Genomic DNA, 23,345 nt, shown 5'->3' with positions numbered 1-23,345 from the left:
GTTTCTTTGGTTTTTGGCGATTTACAAAAGAAAGCGGTCCATTCTAGTATCTGGAGAAGGTGTGTGTCAGTTCTGACTATTAAAGGTAATGTTTATTTCTCTTTACTTCACCCTTCAGTTGGTCATTTTGTTTCTCATTTTTCCCCTTAAAATATCTTCCATGTGCATAGGCTGTTTCTTCTCTTTAAGTTGTTTTCCCATAGTGAATTTCTAGAAATAACTTCACTTTTATTTTGAGGCTCAATGAACTACCAACACTTCTGTGATCTTTTCACCCACTAAAGCAATCACTACCTCGCTCCCAGGGAATTTTCAGAAAGGCTATGTTCTGGATTTAGTGAGTGGAGAGACTCTGGCCTAGTGGTGGATAATGAGCTCCGACTATTCTCACCTCATCCCATCTGGTCGACAAGCAGCCCTAGTCTCACTCCACTGCCGCTCTCATGCAGAAGGCATGCCAAGGCAGCTAGGAATCTGCCTGCAAGGGTATATCTAAAGGGTCAGTATCCTCCTCAGCTTTCTGACACTCCAGGGTAAAGCAGGCTGCAGCCCTCCAGACAGCTGACTGACTAACACCAGCTGTGCAAGCTCCAGAGAGGGCACCGAAAGTTTAAGTATGGGCCATGGCAGAGAGGAAGCAGTGGGAGGCCCGCTATGACTTCAAAGTCAGTATGTATGTATAAAAACATGGAATACCAGCAGCTCCAATTTGAGGGTTAATAAAGGCAATCGTGGAAATTGCAATTCCATAATTTCAATCTGCTACTATTATTAATGGTTAAGAACCCCAAAGGAAAAAATGGGTGGATAATAATTAGCAACCCCAATGTCAAGTTTAAAAATGCTGCCAAGTATCAAGATGTTACCAGGAGTGAAATGATACTGGCACCGGAGGAGAGGAGGCAGAACGTGGGTGACTGGAATGAAACCACATTTTTGCCCTTTTGCTTTTGAAGACACAAAGGGAAGTTAAAATAACAATGCTAATCCCTAATCTCAGGCTCTGAGGGCAAAGTGGTGAGTAAATTTAAGACTATCAAGGGATGTTGTCTTGGGTCCCGGGAACAATCACATATGGAGTTGGTCGAAGGTGTCTGTAGTGCTTCTTGGAAAGTGGAGAGATAGTAGGTGGACTGATGTCCAGGGACACTGAGCCACCTCTGTCACACATGGACACAGGCAAGCTAAACCTTAGCAGTTTTCCCGATTACGAAGAAGGGAACATCATAGCCCCTTCACAGGGCGGCTGGAAGTAGTTAATGGGTAAGAGCAAGCATAAATTCACAAACATGAGGTTGATGCACCATAAGCTTGGCAGAGGCATAGGTTACTGTTGCATTGTTAATTAGTGGACCCCCAATACCTAAACTGGTGTATCAGAAAATATTTGTTGTTGTTGTTTTTGACATTGTTATTAATATATTGGTGTGGATATGTGAAAAATTAATAATGATATAGTCTTCATTCTCAGAACACTAAAGTTTCTTTTAGTCTGTGCTGCTTCAGGAACCATCACTGTGTGGGTAGATAGGAATTATTCAAAACTAAGGTCTTGCCTATCCTTTCTTTCAAAACAGGACCAGAAGACAGAATAATACACCATCTCTCATATGAATGAAAATTTTTAATTTGATTTCATTTGGCTAACTTTTCACATTCTTTCTTTATTCTTATCTCAGATACCCACACCCCACCCCACCCCCTTCAAGGAGATAAACTCATGTGTCAGAGTAAGTTGGAGTGGCCAGGGAGGAAGGAGAGTCTTCATTATAAGAACAAAAGGAAGAGATACTTTTTTTTTCCTGTTAAAAGAACTTACTTTTTGACAGTAGAACTTACTCATTCTATTATATCCAGACTAAACAGAAGGCCCTGAAGACTTTAAGTCCTGATATTTTGCCAGCGAGGAGGAAATTTGCTTTCAAAGCAAGAAGCTATCATCTAGAATCTAGATTCCAGGTGCACAACCTTGTCCATCAACCATCATGTACCCTCAGCTGCCACGTCTTTGGTGGCCACCCCACAGGAGACCGTCTGCAGGCTAGTGTAGTATCAGGAGCTTCTTGGATCATTCACATATGTACAGACAAGTTTAAATATTGAGGCTGTCTGTCTAGACAGCTCTCCCAACCTCTTCATTCTCCCATGAGTCCCGCCCTTATTCTCCCTCCATCCAGCTGTGGAGATGACTGACATTTTAGAATCCTTGGGGACACAATGCTTTCTAAACAGAGTCTTAGAGTGAGAGAAGGGAAGAACCAAATGGTGACTGGGGAACTTTATCTCTAGGGAGGTTTCACAAGTTAGAGGCTGTTCATAGCCCCATGGAGTAAGATACGATGAGATCATAAACCTAGGTCTTTGGACCCCAATGACAGTTGTATCTCCAATATGTGGCTTGAATAATGAAGAGTGTTTTACTATTTTCCAACTGGCTTCAAGTATATGAAGATAAATTCTGTATGAAATCACTAGTGCTGTTTTACTGTAGTATCATCGACTGGGTGGCTTAAGCCATATGAGTGACTATCTAACATCTCTTATATTTTCGGTTGTGAGTCTAGCATTTAATTAATGGCTGAGCCATTTCTCTAGCCCTAACTATCTAGCATCTCTAGTGACTGGTAGTTTGGGGTCAATGGGTTAGCAGGGTTTCTTTCTTCTGGGGGATGTAAGGGGACATTCTGTTCCTTGCCTCCTTAGCTAGTACATGGCTATTCTCTCCCTGGGTGTCTTCACGATGTATTCTCACTATGTCTATCTATCTCTGTGTATAAATTTGCCTGTTTCATAAAGACACTAGTTAGACCAGATTCCGTCCTGGTGGCCTCATTTTAATTTGAATGCCTCAGTAAAGACACTCATCACAAACTGCACTCATTTTTTTGGAAGTTCTTGGGGTTAGGACTTCCACATATTAATTTTTGAGGAGATGAGCATAATTTAAGCTACTCAAACTCTAATTTGGGGGCTTTATAAGCCCATGCCATTTCTATGTCCTCACATTTTCCCTGTATTTACATACATGATTACCTCTTTAGTATTTACTAAGAAAGTTGTTTTAATGAAATAAATCTACTTAAATGATAACTTTATTTATAATATGAATAGAAAGATAATGCTTTTAAATATTCATTATAGTGATAATTAAAATTACATGTATCCCTCATTTCTCCATTGTCTGGGACTTTGATCATCTGCTTTAAGAGACACAGAAAACTATGAAAGAACTTTGGCTAGATAAGTTGGGGTAGGGCACATTTAACCTGAAGCTCATTGACTGTGTGGATCTTAAAGAATCAAAGGCTTGGTGCTGGCACAGGGGTTAGCACACTGACCCACTATCTGCCTAGCTCACGCCTTGTTCATTAATTAGGCGGCTGAGCCAATATATCAGGAAGAGTAACTGTGCCCTGGTATTATTCTCACTTCTAGACCAATTTCCATGGGCCTTTGCACTGTTGAACCCTGGAGGACATTGAAATCCTTATGAACTAGGAAGCCACCACCAGGGGTGTGTGTGTTTGTGTGCATATACATGCTCATGAATAAATGAAACCAATGGGACAGCCTAGTGATTTGGTTGCCAATCTTGCTACCACAAAGGGCCAATGCTGTAAATAGTTTGGGGTAGACTTTTGTCTTCTTTTCTCCCCTCCTTTCCACCTCCTCACTCCAGTCCTCTACAGGACTTCACTGAAATGCTACCTTCCAAAGACACCTTCCTTTAGAGACATTAAATACTCAAATAAATAGCTAAGTGCCTCCCACAATTCTTCCCTTTCTTTTTTGTATGGCTAATTCGTGTCATTTACCACATCTTATAATCATTGGTTTGCTTGAATATTTACTTGGCTAGCAGATTATTTCACTGCAGTGTTTACTTCTTAAAAGTAAAAGCTATAGACATCTTGTTTACCTTCTCACTAGTACACACTCAGCATTCAAAAATAATTGTGCAAAAGAAAAGTCATGGGACTTGCTTTAGTTAGGGATTCTATTGCTTTGATGAAAGACCATGACCAAAGCAAGTTGGAGAGGAAAGAGTTTATTTGGCTTCGACTTCCACATCACTGATCATCATTGAAGGGAGTCAGGATAGGAAATCAAGCAGGGCAGGAGGCAGGAGCTGATACAGAGGCCACGGAGAAGTGCTGCTTACTGGCTTGGTCATCGTGGCTTGCTCAGCCTGCTTTCTTATAGGACCCAGGACCACCAGCCTAAAGATGACCCCACCTACAATAGGCTGGGCCTGCTCACCTCAATCACTAATTAAGAAAACACCCTACAGGCTTTCTTATAGCCCCATCTTATGGAAGCATTTTTCTTGAAATCCCCTTCCTCTTAGATGACTTTAGCTTGTGTCAAGTTGATATAAAGCTCTCCAGTACAGAAATCAAGCAAGAATACAATAGAATGAAAGTGTAAAGGAAAGAGAGGAGGTGAAGGGGGAGAAAGAACAGTAGAGGCGGCAGAGCAAAGGTAGGGTGGGAGGAGGCCATGTACCGGTCGGTGCTCAGTGATCAGACAGACTTTTGTTCAGAAGTGGGTGTGAGAATGGGGGATGTCTTTGTCCCTGACCAAGACCTTGTCAACCCCCCCCATTAGAATGTGCCTTTCTCAGCTGAATTAGGGGAGGAGACTTCTGTCCTCTTCCCTCACTCTACTTGGTACTCCTCTGAGGAGCAATTCATCTGCTTCACAAAGTGACCATGTGCTAGCATTCACCGCTATGCCATTCTGCGTTGTATAGACTAAAGCCAGGGAACTAATCTCTGCATCTTTCTTACAGGCTTCTGGCCTTGGCACGACGGCGAGCTGCCCATGGTTTGTTAGAACTATTTATTGGCCTGACCCATTTTCTCCACATTCATTGCATTCTTTAGACTGGGAGTAAGGAATAAGATGCTTAGTACTCCTCCAGAAGGTCATCCTCTTTTACAACTTGGTTAATAGTGACCCAGACAGTTATTACCCCTGTCTAAAACCTACCAGCTGAAGGGAAGAAAAGATACCATTTGATATTAATCTCTACTTTCCAGCCCCCAGACTCCACTCACAGGCCATGTGGGCCTTTCTGGAAGGCCAAGCCCATTCTTTTGGCATCATGCTTTCTCCCCAAACCCTGCCTGATCTTGTGGTGAGGGTTCTCCAGCACCTGGTAGATCAGAACTGCCACAGGAGGTTCAGAGAGAAGATGCCCACAGGACCACGGGTCGTTTTGCACAGACCTGGTTCAGCAAGGACCACTTTCAGGAGGCTTCCTGAGATGATCCACATTAAGTACACTCCAGGCAGATGTCCCCATCAGATATGGAGAACCTTACCGTGGATGTGAAATGTTCCCAGCTTGGCATGCTACAGCATTTTATGGGATGTGAGAATGCTGTTCATAATTGTTAGGAATTCGGAACGGCTTTGCAGAATGGAAGCTGCCAGTGTCTCCGAGGGTTCTCAGAGCTGTTCAGATGGCAGCGTTTGTGTTAGTCATTCCAGATGTGAGATTCTTTTCCGACACATGAGTGAGAGGGATTAAGGGCATTGCGTGGGACGAAAATGATTTGTGAAAAGTGAGAGGCAGAGTAACTCACCTCATCCTCAGGCTTTCCCTGTCATCACAGAGAACTGAATCTTCTCTTATCGCTAATACCCTGGCACTTACTGCCTCTTCCATTCCCAGCGTTTTCCATCTGCTATTTAGGTAGACCCCTTGGTCAGATTATCAGCCCTTTGCAGCGGGAAGTCGTGTCCATGTCTTATTCATCCTTGCATCACCATGTCACCAAACATCTTGTGCTAGAGACATTAGATGCAGTTTAGTTTCAGTTCTTTGGTAATTGGTACATTTCCATATGGTGAAAAGACATCATATTTCAGGAATCTAAAACTCCAGTGTGCCTGCTGTAGGACAGGGAATATTTGGGGATCTCGAGCTGCCATAGGGCTAAGGATGGTGGGGATAGCACTAAAGCCATGCAAATTGCTAACAGTTATGACAGCTAACAACACTCAGCTCAAGTGCTTACTGTATGCAGTGTCATATGCACATTGAATGCATATTATCATGTTTCCCCTTGTAATAGCCCTGATATGGCATTAGGATTTACACCCACCTTTCTTTTAAGCATATTTTTACTAATGTAATTTTATCATCCCCAACTCCTCCCTTTAACTCCTCCCAGATCCATCCTTACCTTTCCATCTCCTCTGTGAAAACAAAAACAAAACAATCTACTAAGTTCAATTTCTGCTGCTCATACACTTAGGGGTGTGAGGCCCATGTCCTGGAGTGTTGTCGACCTTACTGGAATCTATGCCCTTAAAGAAAACTGACTCTCCCTCTCCCAAGATCCATTTACTTCTTTGTTAGGGGCAGGACTTGTGAGCCCCTCCACACTCCATGCCAGAATGTTGATCTTGTATGAGTCTTGTGCAGGCAACCACAGATGCTGTGGGCTCCTGAGTGTAGCAGTACTGCCAGTGTCCAGAAGACATTGTTTTGTCCTCTTCTTTCCTAACCTCTAGCTCTTAAAAGTCATATTGCATCCTCTTCTACAGTGGTCCTAGAGCTTAAAAGATTTTAATATTTATTTACATATGTGTGTGTCTATGCGTGTGTGTGTGTGTTTGTGTGTGTGCATGCATGCACATGAGTCCCTGTTCCCACAGAGGCCAGAAGAGGGTGTCACAGTGCCTGAAACTGAAGTTAGAGGTGGTTGTGAGCTATCCAAGGTGAGTGCTGGAAACTAACCTCTGGTTCTCTGAAAGGGTAGAACATGTTCTTAACCACAGAGGATTCCCTCCTTCCCTGTAAACCCATTCTTCAAGTGAAAATAAAGGGGACAAACAGAATATCTACAGCATGACTTCTGACTTTAATAGGTCACCACTACCATGAAAGTTGAGTTACAATATAAAATGGGGTGATGGGACTGGAGAGATAGCTCAGAGGTTAAGAGCACAGGCTGCTCTTCCAGAGGTCCTGAGTTCAATTCCAGCAACCATATGGTAGTTCACAAACATCTATAATGATATCAGGTGCCCTTTTCTGGCCTGCAGGCATAAATGCAGACAGAACACTGTATACATAATAAATAAATAAAATCTAAAATAAATAAAATGGGATGATTATATATATTTATAACAACTTGAAAACAGCTTTAAGAAGACCGTACATAAGACTAATGAAGGTGTGCCAACTCCACGAGTGAGAATTATGTGTGCAAGTCTAAGAGAGAGAAAAGCTGCAATTTAAGTGTAATAAGGGATCTTAATCAGATGAACAAGGGTTCCTTTTCTGCATAAATTTCATGGTCTTGATTCAGTAGTGTTGATGAACATTTAACAACTACATTTCCAGGTGTAGTTTCTGATGAATGTGGGCTTATGTTTCTCTTACATTAACAAGTAAAATGAAAGTGACATAAATAATGAACACATATGACAAGAGTCGATTTGTTTGTGAAGGGTAAACTTCTTTGCTACAATGGGTAATAGTTTCAAACACTTTCTCAAGATTTCCCACTATTCCCCCAAGCTTACACTATGTAATGTAAAAAAAATACATATACAACCTTTTTTAAGTTAAATGTGCTTTGCTTTTCTATGTCTAGACCAGGTGTTAGCAAAGTATAGCCCATTATCTGACTGACTTTTTTTCCCTACTTACACACACACACACACTACAATGAAGAAGAGGAATATTGGCAAAGTCCACCTAGTAAAACCCAAAATACTTACTAGTTTTACCTTTATAGAAAAGTTTTCTGACTCTTAGTCTATACAATCAACAAAATGATAAAGTTAGTCTTGATTTTTGAAGCACTGTTGATTTCTGTGGTACAAAAACTTCCTCTATGGCTAGCTTGAAGGTAAAAATATAATTACGTAAAGTTGGGAATAATGCAGTCCAGAACTGATGGATCTTGTTGTCACCTCACAAACACAGCAACCGTTGATCTCAAGAACATATATAGGGGAAAATCATAGAGAAATAATTAGGAAATGATGATCTTGGAGTAGTTAGTAGCTATTATAGCTTAATTTTATTCCATTGAAAGTTTACATATTCTTATTTTTCATAATTCTTAATAGCTATCTTAAAAATTCTTGAACTTATAATAATTGCATCTTGCAAGCAAAAGTAAGACGGCCCCAGCACAGCATACATGGACCACAGAAGCACCTTTACCTTTACTAATGTGGATGCGAAATGCTCTGAGGATGTCTGTGATGTAGGCAGGTCTTTGAAAAGTATGTTCAGCTTTGTTCATAATAGACAACATACTTTAAAATACATTTAAATATCCACCAATAGAATATATCAGACACTGAATATTTGAATTATGGGATCTTTCTATTATGGGGTATACCCTATGCTACATTATAATACAAAATGTAATTCATCACCTAGGTCTATAGGTATCCATGAAGATAGACATAAAAAATAAAATTGTAAAAATGGAAGTTCCTGAAAGATTTGTACAGATGATATACTTGATGTTGATTTAAGAAACAAATGATGTAGGGGAAGTAAAAGGACTCAATAGTTACCATACAAGCAAGAGGATTGAGCTTACATAAATGCTGGGTGGGTGTAGCAGCTCACCAATAATTAGACTCACAAGACAGAAACAGAACAATCTCTGACCCCCATATATATGTGCAAATGTGCACCTGTGCATATACATGCAACACACAAACACACATGGGAACACACATAGACATACAGGCATAACACACACACACACACACACACCATAGACACGTGAAAAGATAAATAAAGTCATAGGATGTAAACCTACATACTGTCTATTGATGCATCAACATATAGTCAAGTTCTAAAACCACAGGAGGAAATGATGACCCCAGACTATAATGGTCATTGCCTATCTGGGCTTGGGGACAGCAAGAGAGAAATGGGCTGGAAAAAGAGAACAAATAGAGCTCAAGTTGATCTACATGTGATAATTTTTAATTGGACAAGTATTATAAATATTGACAAGTATATGGTGGGAAAGGAGTGTTGTTATCTGAATTTCAAATTATATGAAATCATTTCTTAAAACTCTAAGTGCAATTTAACAGATTTTCACTTATTCCTCTGGTCCCTGTGTAATCTTTTGTGTACTTAAAACAGTTTCACACTCATCCCACTAGGTCTAAGCCAATGAGAACACAAATACATATCCTGATAGCATTGCACAGCACAGCCTGGATGGTGAAGTCTCCAAAGATATGCCAAGTTCTTTAATCAATGTGAGAATATTTTGATTGTAGACTCTGTCTAGTTTTACAGGACATGCTGTGCACTATCTAACCTTGGCACCGAATCTTATCAAGACAACTACCACACCTTGCCATGGCCACATTTGGTGGAAAAGTCATGTCTGTCACCAAACTGTGCCGCCCTCCTCTTAAGTTAAAAAGTACAAACTGGGTGGAATTTGCTCATCTTGCTTAAAGTTCCAACTTGCTTCCTGTTATCTTAGAACTTTCAAACTGGGGTAGGAGCTCTTAACCATTTGCCATAGTTACATAAATTATGGGCTAGAATGTTGACCACTGGAGACCCTGCCCTTTATGAGGGATAGGATGAGTGCCTTAGCTGTGGCTTAAATGATTCCTTCAAAAGTGAACCAACAAGTTAATAAGAGCTCATGATAACTTAGCTTATTCCTGCCCAAGTCAAAATTCAAAGAAATCTAACAGTTAGGGAGAAGATGTAGCTGGCAATGTCACAGCACTCTCTTTTCAGCTTAGGCCGTGGTCTCTTTCTGGTTTGTTTAGACTCATGCCCACCATTCTTGATGAAGACTTTGATCTAACACTTGTATCAAGACAAGTTCTAGTGTATCTATCAATTTTCCATGTTCTTGGCCACCAGTCCACTGGACCCAGACCATTTTACTGGCAGAACAATTTAATTTCAGGTGTGTATTCCTTGCCCCAATATTTTGGAAAAGTCAATTCCAGTACACCATTGATTAATTTTTGACTCCTCTGGGGTGTGTTGAGAAGGGCCAAAGGTTTTCCTCCCAAAAGGTGCTTGAACTCCAGATGCAAGCATATCCACCTTCTAAAACCTTCAGGTATTAACAAGGTTCTCCTTGCAAAACAGAGGACTCAGCGCTAGGGTAAGAACTACATGTTCTTCTCTCTGAGTGTTCAGAATGACCACAACAGTGCATATGCTCCAATCCATGGTAGGTGATGGTACAGCTTTAGTTGTAGCACAGACTCCAGGAGATCAGGGATCAGAACCATGAAATCTCTAACAAGGAGAGCAGCAGATGTGGAGTGGAGTCGGCCTCTACCTGCCTACCAGACAAGCTGTGTGGGCTTCAGAATTCTCCTAGCCATTTGGATCCCAAAAGAACATGAGTGAATCCCAGATACTGGACATTGAGTTAGAGGCTACTGAGTTCCATTGCTGGACTTTTGTTTTGCTTAAGTGTAATTGTTTTTATGTCCTGGTTCCTCCCTTCTGAAACAGGAAGTATGTAACTTGTTGATTTGTCTTTTAATTTTTCCAGAGAAAAGATGAGAGAAGGAGCTTCTTGATATCTCTCTCTCTCTCCCTTCCTACCTCCTCTCTCTTACACACACACACACACACACACACACAGAGAGAGAGAGAGAGAGAGAGAGAGAGAGAGAGAGAGAGAGAGAGAGAGTGAGAGTGAGAGTCGGGGAGGGATTTATTAGAGTGGGTTACAGACTTTTGTCCAGCTAGTCCAACAGAAAGATCAAGAATCCAGGAGTTGTTCAGTTGGAGTTCATCCAGGATGGATATCTCAGTTGGTCTTCAGTGTATGCTGGGATCCCAAAGTAGAGTCTATGCCAGTAAAGGAAAGGGCTTGCAGAAGAGCGAGGACAAGTAGGCAAAGAGCAAGCACTTCCTTCTTCCATGTCCTTTATATATGCTGCCAGCAGCAAGTGTGACCTGGATTCAGACTAGATCTTCCCACCTCAAAAGATCCAGATTAAATGTGGGTCTTCCCACATCAAATCATTTAACTAAGAAAACTCCCTTGCAGGTGTGCCCAACCTTTTGGGTTTTAGTTCATTCCAGAAGTAGTCCAGTTGACAACCAAGAACACCTATCAAAACTATCCATCAAATTTTTTATGTTTATATCTATTGAAGTTGGGCTTACTAAATCATCCAGTGGTGATATTTTTTATTTTGTGAATGGAGATTTAGATAAATAAGAACTACAATATCACTAAAAGATAATTAAAGACCTCTTTCCCCCAAGAACTTCCTAAGCTTTCTTCAATATGGACACAAAATCAGGATTTACCTACTTCACAGGGAACCACCCTAGACATCAATTTCTAACAGTTTGTATCCATGCCTGTGTGCAAACATCAGCTTACCTCTTTGCCCAGTCGAATTGCAGTTCCTTATACCAATACCATCTCATGCAGGATCCCATGAGGGAGAAATGGAGTCATTTGAGTCCCTGCTGACATACTTAAGAAAGCCCCCAGCCCTGCACTTCATCAAACTAAACAGTGCCCTGAGTTGATTTATGAGATAAGGTTATTAATACATGTAAGAACTCCCACTGGAAAGAAAATTATCTGTATAAACAAAGTGTTATTATGGGAATTAGGGAGAGTTCATGTAGGAAAGGTCATTAAATTTAAAAAAACAACCCTAGTATGTCAGTCCTTCCTAAACCACCAAGCTCACATGAGGGAAGATAATATCTTTGTATCTCACAGGTTTCTTTATAGTTATTAGCCCTTCCCTCTTAGAAGGTGACAATCTCGCATGCTAAGCTACTGAGTGTTTTAAATTAGAGGTACTTTCTTAGATAGACCTCCTGAAGTCTAATTTTTCAAAGCAGGTTCAATTAGAGACTCCCTAGTAATACAGAACAGGCATTCAAGTCCCCAGGGCATCATTTTCTCTTCCACAAATGAAAGACAAATTATTTTCCTTTGCTTCATTTGACAAAAATCTTATATCTTCATTCTTTCTCCTGATAAGGGGGTTCATAGCACACAATATACAGAGATGTACTCCGTAGAAATGCTCAGGCTTAAGGAAGACCGGATTACAGTTTTGTCTGACAGATTGAGATGGTGTGGTGTATTCTTGGTTATCAAAATACTCATGTAGTATGGGATTTTTAGTTGGTGAATATTCACAATGTGGGGGAAAGCTTGGTACATACTGTATAATCTCAATTCCCTAAATGTATGTACATTTGCAGCATCTGGAAGGACACATCAAGCTGAACTGCTTGTGACTGGGAGACTGTTCTTAGCTTCTTGTGTTTTGTTTCCTGTAATACACATGCTACAAAATAAAAGCTTCTTTTAAAAGCTTCAAAAAAAAAAAAGAAATGCTCAGGCTTTGGGTTAAAAAACATAAATTCCCATAGATTATTAGCACGTGTCAGAAATATTTTTGTGAGCCAGATTGCTCCCATAGAAATCATATTAGTAAACAGCCCATTAAGACACTTATTCGAGTTTGGTTTTCTGAGCCACATTACTTTATTCTTAACAAGGATTTTGACACCCTTGCTCAGGCTACTGACCTACATTCCCCCAAGAACATGAGCAATAAAATGTATCTTTGATTTCCTTCTTAGTCATTCTTTAAATCTTCAATTATGAAACTTACAGACAATGATATGACAAGTAATGTTCTCAAAAGTTGCATCTGGAATTCATAATCGGATACAGTAGAGTGCTGATATGAAGGCATGGTGGAATTTTGGTCAGGCCTCTTAACACTACCTTGCATCAGTTACACAGCTACTTCCCAGAATACCTCCAAGAAGATTTTGTACATAAAGCAAAGTACAAGGGATTTGACCCCAAATACGAAGGCAGAATTGAAGGAAGCTGGGCTAGACTTGATAAACATCCTGTAGCCAAGTGACACAGGTTTGGCTGGACAAGAAGCAAATGACAAGGCTGATGCGTCTCTACAAGGTCCAGCATCTCAGCGTGCTTGGCTTTGCAAAGCTAGGCAAAGGCTTCAGGTACTAAAAGCAAATTGGGCATCCTCAGGCTTTAAGACAGAAGACACATCCACAGAAAGTTAATGGTGTTGCAGGATTCCCACATGGGTCCCGTTGCCATGTTAGCCCCCAAATAACACACGAGATACTATATTAATTGTAATGCTGTTGACCAGTTGCTATGGTTTCTTAATGGCTAGCTCTGACTTAATTATTAACCCATAATTACTAATATATATATTTCTATAAGGACTTATCTTTCCAAGGACACCAGACTTGTGCCCTTTCCTCCAGGGATCACATGGTGACTCTCCACTCTTGACTGTATTTCCCAGAATTCTCCTTGACTCCTAATCCTACCTATCTTGCTTCCCTATTGGCCAACAGTGCTTTATTTATACCAATCAGACAAACATATACACAGAAGGACTTCCCCCATCATAATAGTTCTTCCAGTATTACAGGACAAAGCCAGCGTGCCAACTGATGGAAAAGGAATGAATTGGAGGATGGGGTATTTTGATTATACTTCTTAACCTGAGCTATTCATAGAAGCCAACCATGTTTCTCATTCCCTTGTTCCTGGTAGAAGTAAGACATGGAATGAAGATCAGAAGAACCAATGAACTTTTCTTGAGTGTTAGGAACTGGAAGTGTGAAATTCTTTCATAACACAGCATTGTGAACATTGATGTATGCTTCCTTGGCTCATATATGAGATTCATTTTTTGACATCTTCTTTTATGCTAAACATAATTCATGATTAACAGATGAGTTTGAATTCATAGAACTACTGTGCTGCAATGTATGCTAAGTCCTCCAAATCTATTTACATTCATTCGTGCTGTAGCAGCTATTGTTTTGTTGTCTGAAATCCTTTAACCTTTGTCTAGCATTTAAATCCCAGTTTTTACCGCTTTAAATCACATGCTTTCAGTGGAGTTATTTTCATTCCTAACTCACATAACACACCAGGGAGAGAGAGAGAGAGAGAGAGAGAGAGAGAGAGAGAGAGAGAGAGAGAGAGAGAGAGAGAGAGAGAGGAGAGAGTTGGGGGAGGAAGCATTGATAAAGTTCTAGCCTATAAAAGTCCCAAATTGAATGCCATTTTATAATTAAATTGAGAGTAGTACATGGACAGGCCTAGCCAATCAGAAGACATTCCATTTCTTCCTACAAATTCTAAAATAAAGATGCTCACTTTTTCTTTGGATTTCAGCCTAGACTCATCCAGTTCCATGTACTAATGACAATTACCTTTCAACTATGAGAAGGAACTGCCAAGAATGGACAGGTAAGGATGGTATAGAGAAAAATGCAGTTCTGGTGATACCATTTGGGCTCTGTATCAGGTTCTGTCTTTTTGTTATATTTTTGGATTGCTTGATGCATAAAACCAATAGACAGTTCTCCATGGTTAACAAGTTTGAGTTTAATTTTTACCTTTTGTAGAAAAATAAATGGTATTAATATAAATTTCATAAAAGCTACCCAGGATAAACCAATGAATACAATTCTAAAACTCCAGCACCAGTGCTAAACTTTATTAAGTACTAACTCTGCAACAGGCACCATGTCAACTCAATTCTATGTCTTAGCTAATTTACACTTTACAACAAATTCACCAGGCATGCATTTTCATTATATCTTCCACAGATGAGGAAAGTGAGTCTCAATTAAAAGGGCAGGCAGACTATGCAAGACCATTCAGGAGTAAGGTAATAGACACTTGGTTACTAACCCAGGCAAGTTAAGCCTAACTGCAAAATTCTACTAATAGAATCTCACTCTACCCCAATGTGCTTTTCAAAACTTAGCCTGACTATGCCTGCCTTAGAAATCACATCAGTGCTATAAAAGTCAGAGGGTATCATGTGAACAAGAGTCTAAAATAAGTATGTGTCTTTTAATCCACAATACAAATAGAGAAGTTCTTTGTCCAGAAAAATATTTACATGCCCTTAAGCATCTGTCTGTTCAGGAATACAGGTGTGTGCTTTGAAGTCCCTTTTCTGTGCCATGTTAATGGGGAAGGTTGTGTCTGTATGTTCAAAATTCAGCAAGATACCTTACAGAAGCTAATTTACAAACAATAGAATGTCTATAGTGGGCTGTACTGGCCAGGCAAAAAAGTTAGGTGTGAAGTTAAGGTAGTCTGGACTGAGAATGTTTACTCCTTTTCTCCCTGGACTGACATAAAATCTACTCATATTTGAACAAAATGGGACATTGTGAGCCATAAGTTCCAGCATCCTGTTTGGTGCCCCCCTCAAAGCTCTCTGACCCATTAAGCTTCTCTTATATATTGGTGGGAAAAATCCTCCAGATGAGGAAATACCAGGGATAGCATGGAAGGAAAGGGTTATCACATTGATATTAGGCATTGTTTTCCCAGAAAACTTAGACTTTGCATAGTCAAAAACAGACTAAAGAATGATAAATGAAGGCAGTGCACCAGATATAAGCCAGACTATTGATACAGTGAAACTTACAACATGTTTTTAGACAACTAAGATTCTAGGGGTGGGGGATGGAAAGATGGTCCAGCAGTCAAGAGCACTTGTTGCTTTTGTAGAGGACCCTGGTTCAGTTCCCAGCACCCAAGATGGGAAGCTCACAGCCACCTGTAACTCCAGTTCCAGGGAATCTGATGCTCTTTCTGGCCTCTGTGTGAACTAGACTTGAACTTGATGAACATACATACTTTCATATGTACAGACAAAAGGTCACACACTAGACCTGAACTTAATGAACATGTATACTTTCATACATACAGACAAAAGCCACAAGTATGAAATAAATATTTTTTAAAACATATCTTAGGAGTGGACTTTTTTAAGGTAAGCTAGACTTCACTTCTTGGGATTCAGTCACGTTAATGAAAACTTAAACATCCCACCTTAAAATGGCTTTGTTTACTGTCTGTGCTAAATGCAACACCCATTTATAATGACAAGCCTTGAGAGCAACCTACTTTGCTATGACAAACATTGTTTCAGGCCAGGCAAACTATACCTAACAATAAGCTTTCCACAACCACGGAGAATAGGAAAACTATGAATGTCATTTCCTGTTTAAGTGTCTGGAGCGAGTCAGATGGGAGAATCACAGTGTCAGAGCATCTCTGCTATTGTACTTGGCCAAGTGTTTACTGTGTGCATCTCAAGGGAGGGTGGCCTGAGGTAGGTGAGGGAGGAGGAAGCAGACACATGGGAGAATCAGGAAAATGACTGCAGATGTTGAACTAGAAGGGTAAGACAAAGAAAGGGACTGGAAGACAACAAATACGAAGGAAAGCCTCCATGTGTGAGAATTGGAGCTGTAAATGGTGCCTCGTGGATTTATTTACCTGATCAGGTAAAGTAAACATAGCAGGCTGGTAGCAATTGAAATCTGCTTTCCAGCATTGTCAGGACAGCTGACAAGTTCTACCATATAAGGTGCAGTTATTTTGCTACTACTAAGCCTTCAAGGAACACCCAAAGAGATCAACTGAATTCCAATAAAAATGGAAAAAAAATCATGTCTAGCATTTTTGCTTACAACAATAGCACTGTGATTTGTTTCATTATGAAAAATACAGGACAAAAAGGAGAAACTTACATACACAAAGGAAAAGAAACAACAAAATACCTTAACACAAAATTAAAAACAGAATATCATAAACTATAAACATAGAGGTTGCAAATTGACATCTCTCAGCTGAATCTTTTCTAAAATGTATTTCTTGCACTGCATTTTTAAAAGGGAAGTTCTTGCTATTAGGGCAGAACTCTCACTGGTGGGCAGGGGATGGGGCAGGCCATTTCCACTCCAAGGAGCTCTGCTCTCTCTGATGGGGAAGAAGGTTAGTTCTGTCATCCATTGGTCCTCACTTCATAATTAGCTAAGTTACTCTGCTAACAGTCTCAGAGCACCATGGTGCCTCTCTTTCTCACCCTTTATTCTCTTAGGAGACAGTCATGAACATCCATGCTTTCTTCTGTAAGTGGGAATTAGAAAATACACTTGGCTGCACATCCCAGCCGTCTTCTCCAATCAGCTTTGTCAGAGATAATAATGACATCTTCATCTCCATCTGTCCTACTCCCGTGTCACTTCTCAACTGGTAATGAATGAAAGAGGAGAAAGAGAGGGGATGTAATTAATTGGCTCCTGAAGACTCTTAGAGGTTGCCAACAATTAAACAGTAGAAATTTTTATTTTAAAGTATCTATTTGCTGACTTTTATCAGGAAATGGAAGACAAGGCAGTCCTCTGGTGATATATACACACTGTACTGGCCCAAGATGAACAAAGAATGTTGGGTTTTGATAGATCATAAAAGATTCAATTTGCCATAGTCTCCCCAACCTCTACTTGTAACTCTGTCATCAAATCATTCAATTCTTTTTCTGTCATTTAATTTTGGAGTTTCTTCTGTAGTCATATAAATATCCCACTTTAGAAAAGCAATTTTTCTATAAGCTAGTGTGATCCTGAACATTGGATGGACTCATGAGAAAAACTTTTGAAAAACCATTAAAATGGAAAGTATACCCTAAATCTGTAAGTCAGGAAGCAAAGCTGATGTGATGGTGTTCTAGCTCCTGACTTAGTGGTTCCATGGACTCAGTCAGTGACAGTTTCCCTACTTTTAGGTAAGACAGAACCTACCAGATAAGACAAAGCCTACTTAAGCCTAATAAAAAAAATTCTCCCATCTATCATGTAGGTTTTATGTCCAGATATTGTAAGTTGTGTTTCTCTAGTAAGAGCAATATTGAGGATTGGAAAGTTATTGAACTTCTTCAAGCAAAGCATTTGTCAAAAGACCCAGGAAGTTTCTAGAAATGACAGTGTTTTCTCTGAGTACTTGGAGAACACCCACAAGCCCCTGTGTCACTTAGGTCATGGAGATTGAGACTCAGTTTTCACTACCAAATTAGTCATCACTGGACCCACCATGCTTCTCAAAAAGAGAATTTTGTTGTATTACTATGGATCAAATTACCTTTAACACAATCAATAGTGGGGAAAGGAAAAGACAATAATTTCATTATTTCCAAATAACTTAATTACATTCCAGAGGTATGGCTAAGGTTAAACTTTCCCCCAGTTTTCACACGTTAGGATAGCAAAATGACTTGTCCCTTAGATAGTTGTGTGGCCCAATGGCAACAGCTGGGATCGGGTTTTTATTTGATTGATAGAGAGCTTAGAAATATTTTTTCTCTTATGATCTAGAGGAGTTATAGGCTAACAATCTAATCTTATTAATTATGTTTACTCTTTTTTAGGGGTCTTTTGCTTTGTTTATGTTAAAACATAGCATTTGCCTTCTTCACACTTTACTGCTAAAGAAAGCCCATTTCCCATCCAGCCTGCCTTTCTGAGACAGTTCTCTCTGAGACTATTAGCGAAATAACTTGCTCAATTATGAAATAAAGGCCAACGGATGGCAGAGCTGACTTCCCCGTTGCTCCCATCTTGTCTTTGGAAAATGAAGTCTCTCCAGGCTGACCTGTGGAAGATCTCTTAGAAGACTTCCCTCTGGAGCTTCCCCCAGCTCTATACTTGGAATCCTGGCCACCATGATATCACTGACTTCAGAAAGTAAACACAAAGTAAATATAAGTCCAGATTTCAATCAAGGAACTTAAGAAAAGCTTCAGACTCAAGTCTTTGGCTCTGTTTCTTGCTGTGAGTCAGGCCAGGAGGTTCCTATTAAGGTGTATGTGAACTGTGTATTACTCCACACTGAAGTTGATCTGTAATGTAATGCTGTCAAGCAGCCAAGTTCTTCCAGCCATCTCTTGGACCCATATTCAAAACATATCAGTATCTCATTAGCCCTTTCATTTGTAAAAGGCTTCGCAGTCTACTCAGCAAGCCACAGTTACAGAGATATTTTGTTTTAGGGTAAAGCAAAACCCGTTTTAGTGTGTTACTCCTATTGTATTAGTACCTATCAAGTTGTCACATTCATCTGGAATGAGTTGCTATGGAAAAAACACTAAATACATAGAATTACGCATGGAAAACACTTTGATATAGAGCAAAGTAATGGGGGAGGCATGCTCAGGGAATTTTTTTCTATAACCCCCTTAAGCCAAGCCATTGAGCAAGAGAGAAACTATTCAAATAAGCTCAAGTCATACAAGTGTGGTCAGGGGCAGCAATGAATCTTCTATTTGACTTCAGATCCTTCCACTTTCCTCTGGCTTCTTCCTTCAAAGTGAGCCCCTGGAGAATTTTAGGCAAACATATTTTTAAAAAAGCACAGAATCTCAAAAGGTTTAATAGTTGAAGAACAGAGTTGACTGTGAGTCCCCCTCCTGCATCTCCTTATTCTTCAAAAGCCACTTCTTCAAATGATGGCTTGTGAAGACGACCCTTGTCATTAGGTCATCTCTCACTCGGGTGTGTCACCACCTTCAGAGACAAATGACCTGGTAAGAGGATGAGACACACTGAGGTTTGAATGCTCCTGTGGACAATGGCTCCACACTATAGCTAGAAGGCATGTATCTCCCTCTTTTCTCTCCATCCTGGTGCTCTGTGCTGAAAGGACAGTGATTGTTTCATTGACTCCAGAAGTGAGAAGTGAAGAGTCAGGACTAAGAAAAAACTGGAACCAGGACATATAACCACATGTTTCTTAGGGAGAAATAAAACCGATGAATAAACACGCAAAAAAAAGAAACCCATTGCACAGAACAAGGAATTAACCCTGCTGCATTAAGAAATCCTACAGTCTCAATAGCCAAGCTGTGGAATCAGCCTAAATGTCCATCCTCAGAGGAATGGACAGACAAAGCAGGCTGTATATACACAATGGAGTACTATCTGGTCACAAAGAGGAATGGAATCATGCCATTTGCAGGGAAATCAATGGAACTGAAGATAATCATGTTGAGGAAAATAAAGCAAGCACACAAAGACAAAGATCAAATGGTCCTCTAATTTGTAGAATCTTTAAAAACAAAGGTCTGAAATCAGAAGAGCAACCAAAAGAAAAGAAAAGGAAGATGGGGAAATAGAGGGGAGGGCATGAGAGAATGTGGATTCTCACAAAGCATGATAAATACATTTGTGAAAATGATAAAGAAGCAGATTATTCTATGAAATTAATAAAATTTAATGATGTAAATTTTAAAGCATTATTGAGAGGCCTTCAGAAAATTATGAGTTCTCCATGGTCACTGAGAAAAAATAAAATAAAGACATCGACATGTTGGGGAAGATCAGATTCTACACTAAGTGAGATATCTCTCTGGGAAAGTGTCTTTTTTCCAAAATAGATCTTTAAAGTTTAAATATAGGAGGGTGGAGAGCTGGTCAGTGGGTAAAGGCCCTTGCTATCATTCTGAAGATATGAGTTCAACCCTCAGTACCCGTGAGGGAAGGGTAGAGGCTGAGAAGGCAAAGATTTTGGCACTGACATCCAAAGGGCCTACATGAGCGGTGGTAGCATGGTAAAGAAAATGAAATGGGAAGAAAGCACACAAAAGATCTTGTTTTATAATAAAGTCTATTGTCAATAACTGACTTACTCCCAACAATGGTGCTGATTCATCCAGAACAATCAACCCTCATGATCAAATCACCTCTAAACACTGTCAATAGCACTTCAGTTTCAACGTGAGTCTGAAAAGTGCATTCAAACCACAGGACTATCCTATTTTATATTATTTTCATTTCACACTCTTATGCTGTAATTATATTCCAGTAGGTTAAATGCATGCCTGATGTGATGTAAACTCACCTCTTTTTGTCCCTCATTTAAATAGTTCCTTATCCCAACACCCTGCTTGTAGCATGCAATTGATGGAGATGTTGAGTGACACATGTGTCTTTTGATACTGGTGGGTTTTCCCCTGATTATTAGTCTTTTTAACAGCTACTGAGAACAAAGTTAGAGAAAAATATGTCAGAACCTAGGGTAAACTTTGCTGTAGTTCATTGCCACTGCAAATGCCCCAGCCAAGCAGTTTCAGGGATTTCCATTCCTGGCTATGTCTCCTAACTTCAAATGTACTATCAGAAACTGTTAGTGAGGCTAGAGACATGCTTGCACAGCTTAAGAGTGACATCCAGTGGTTTGTTCAGGCAGGCAAGAATGGAGAACATTTTAATAAAACAATACTTAGTTTGGGTTATTGACACACTGGTAAACACCCAAAGTTTTGTTCAAAGGATGCACTTGACAAACTACCTTCTTTACCTTCATGATCTACATTCCCCAAACACTCCTTAATCACTGCACCTAGCACGTTTTGGCCCCTACGAACACATTCTGCTCCAAAAATTGGAAATGTTTTCCCTATCCTAATTATCACTAAACTTGGATAGTTCCTATTTAAACATATCCTCAGTCAAGTCCAGGTACAAGGATGTGGGGTGAGATCCAGTTTGAACTGGTTTGGGGTGTATGCACAACAAGGCAAAACTGTCCTCAAGTGATTTTTTAAAGGAGAATCTCCTAGTTCCCATCATATTCATCTGAAGCATTGGGAATGCATATGATTAAAATCAGATACAATATGGGTATGGGTGTATATGGCAGAAAAGTATTTTATGGCCTAACCTGTCAATAAACAAAAGCAGAGAACCGCTGTCTCTATGTCTCTTAGTATCCAAGCTCCTTCTATTCTTGAAGCCCATAAAATGAAGTTTCAAATAACTGGGGTACCTGAGCATCTTCGCTGTCATGGCAATTGCTCCTATTTTATAGCATGTCTTTGAATAACATTTTTCTAGATATGTTTGCAATGTGTGTAGGATTTTTGTTTTTATTCCTTAATTAAGAACTCACAAACTTTGAAACACCTGACTCTGACCATAACCTCAACAGCGTAACTTATAACTTAATAACATCTGTAATACATCTGGAAGTACAATCACTTCTCAACTGTCAACATAGAGAGGAACATAGTATATGGAACCCTAAACATAAAATCATTAGATTTACTTTGGGAAACTATTGAAGTATTGTTACCTAGTATTTGGAGACCTCATATTCATGTTCATCTGTCCATTTTTTCTCTTTTAAAAGGAAAACCTGCCCTCATTCTGGTGATATCTGCTGAAGGCATGAGCTGGTGATCACAGAGGGGAAATGGAAGACAGCTGTGCTCATCACTATTCCACCAATACAAATGCAGAAAGGACATGAGATACATGAGGCAAGTCTAGGATAATTAGCCAACTCTAGACCTGGATTTCAAGACCAGAAGGTCAATTATTTTGGGCTCAAGTGAATGTGGAAAAATCAGCCTAGACACAGGTTTGAATTAATATCTGGGTGCTGGTCCAAGACAAGATTCTATATGTGTAGGGTTCCATGTAGATCAATACTTAGAGTTAAGTGAGTCCTTGCATATGATCCCAGGAGATCCAGCTACTCTCCAAAGATTGCCAGACAACAGTTAAGGAAAGGAAGCCTGAGAGAAGTAAAATGTCAGTCTTAAATTTGGGATGGTGCTGCATTCAGTGAAGTGCTTCAGAAAGCTCTAGATGATTACCACAGGTAGGCTGGGAAGTCAGTGTCATTGTATCATAGACACAATCTCAAAATCAAATAATAACCAGTTCCATGTGTGTTTCAAATCCCCCATTCCCTTTTCCCAAATGTAAGGGTCAAGCCAATAATTCTCTAACATCTCCTTATGTCAACTAGGAAATCTTTGCAGTGTTGTTTACATAGATCTTAGTCTGAAAAACACTAATTCAGAATTCACAGTTATTTGAATATGTTCTGTGGCATAAAAGAATTCCCAGACAAGCCTCTTTCCCATTTAATAATATTTTCCAGAACAAGTCACCAAGGGTGAATTTATCTGTAAGTATGGAGCAAGAACTGCAAAGAAAGTCTTGGGGTGGCTACAGTTAGAATTGTTGGGACACCTCTTTGACTCACAGAGTAGAGAGTAAGATATTATAGTGAGGTGTAATGTGATTAATATGGCCCCCAATGTCAAGATATGGCAACAGAAGACTTGTTCTGGCTTCCTTCTATGTAAGCAAATCCCACAAGGTAGTGGGAGTAGATCTTGTATAGAATCTGCAACAAAGTAGTTTTCACAAATTTTGTGTATCTAGTACATCAAAATGATAGGCAGAGTTAGCCTCCCCTATGGAAATTTCCATTCGTGCTATAGACCATATGAAAACTGCAAGGGAGGCATAAAATCCATACATGCTTACAATGTTAAAATATTCTTGTCAATGAAGATACGGAATGAGGGTGGTGGTCACATCTTCTAGCAGGACATTAGCTTGTTTCTAAGGGGAATGTGAACGTTCAGAAATCAAAGGGAAGCAATTTTCTATGTTCAAACTCTTACGGTTTTAATTTCAGTGGGCAAGATGATGTCAG

General features: G+C 39.8%; 1 long non-coding RNA gene across 1 annotated transcript; it reads left to right on the top strand.

The window, feature by feature from the left end:
- Positions 1-22,146, top strand: LOC121141121. Its single transcript, XR_005878029.1, has 3 exons — positions 1-85; positions 14,205-14,279; positions 22,023-22,146. It is a non-coding gene; the product is annotated as an uncharacterized LOC121141121 (long non-coding RNA).
- Positions 22,147-23,345: the final 1,199 nt, after the last annotated feature.

Source organism: Mesocricetus auratus, unplaced genomic scaffold (assembly GCF_017639785.1).
Source record: "Mesocricetus auratus isolate SY011 unplaced genomic scaffold, BCM_Maur_2.0 Super-Scaffold_100007, whole genome shotgun sequence".
Classification (NCBI taxonomy): Eukaryota; Metazoa; Chordata; class Mammalia; order Rodentia; family Cricetidae; genus Mesocricetus; species Mesocricetus auratus.
The sequence above is the reverse complement of the archived record's forward strand: the minus strand, read 5'-3'. Positions and strand labels throughout refer to the sequence as shown.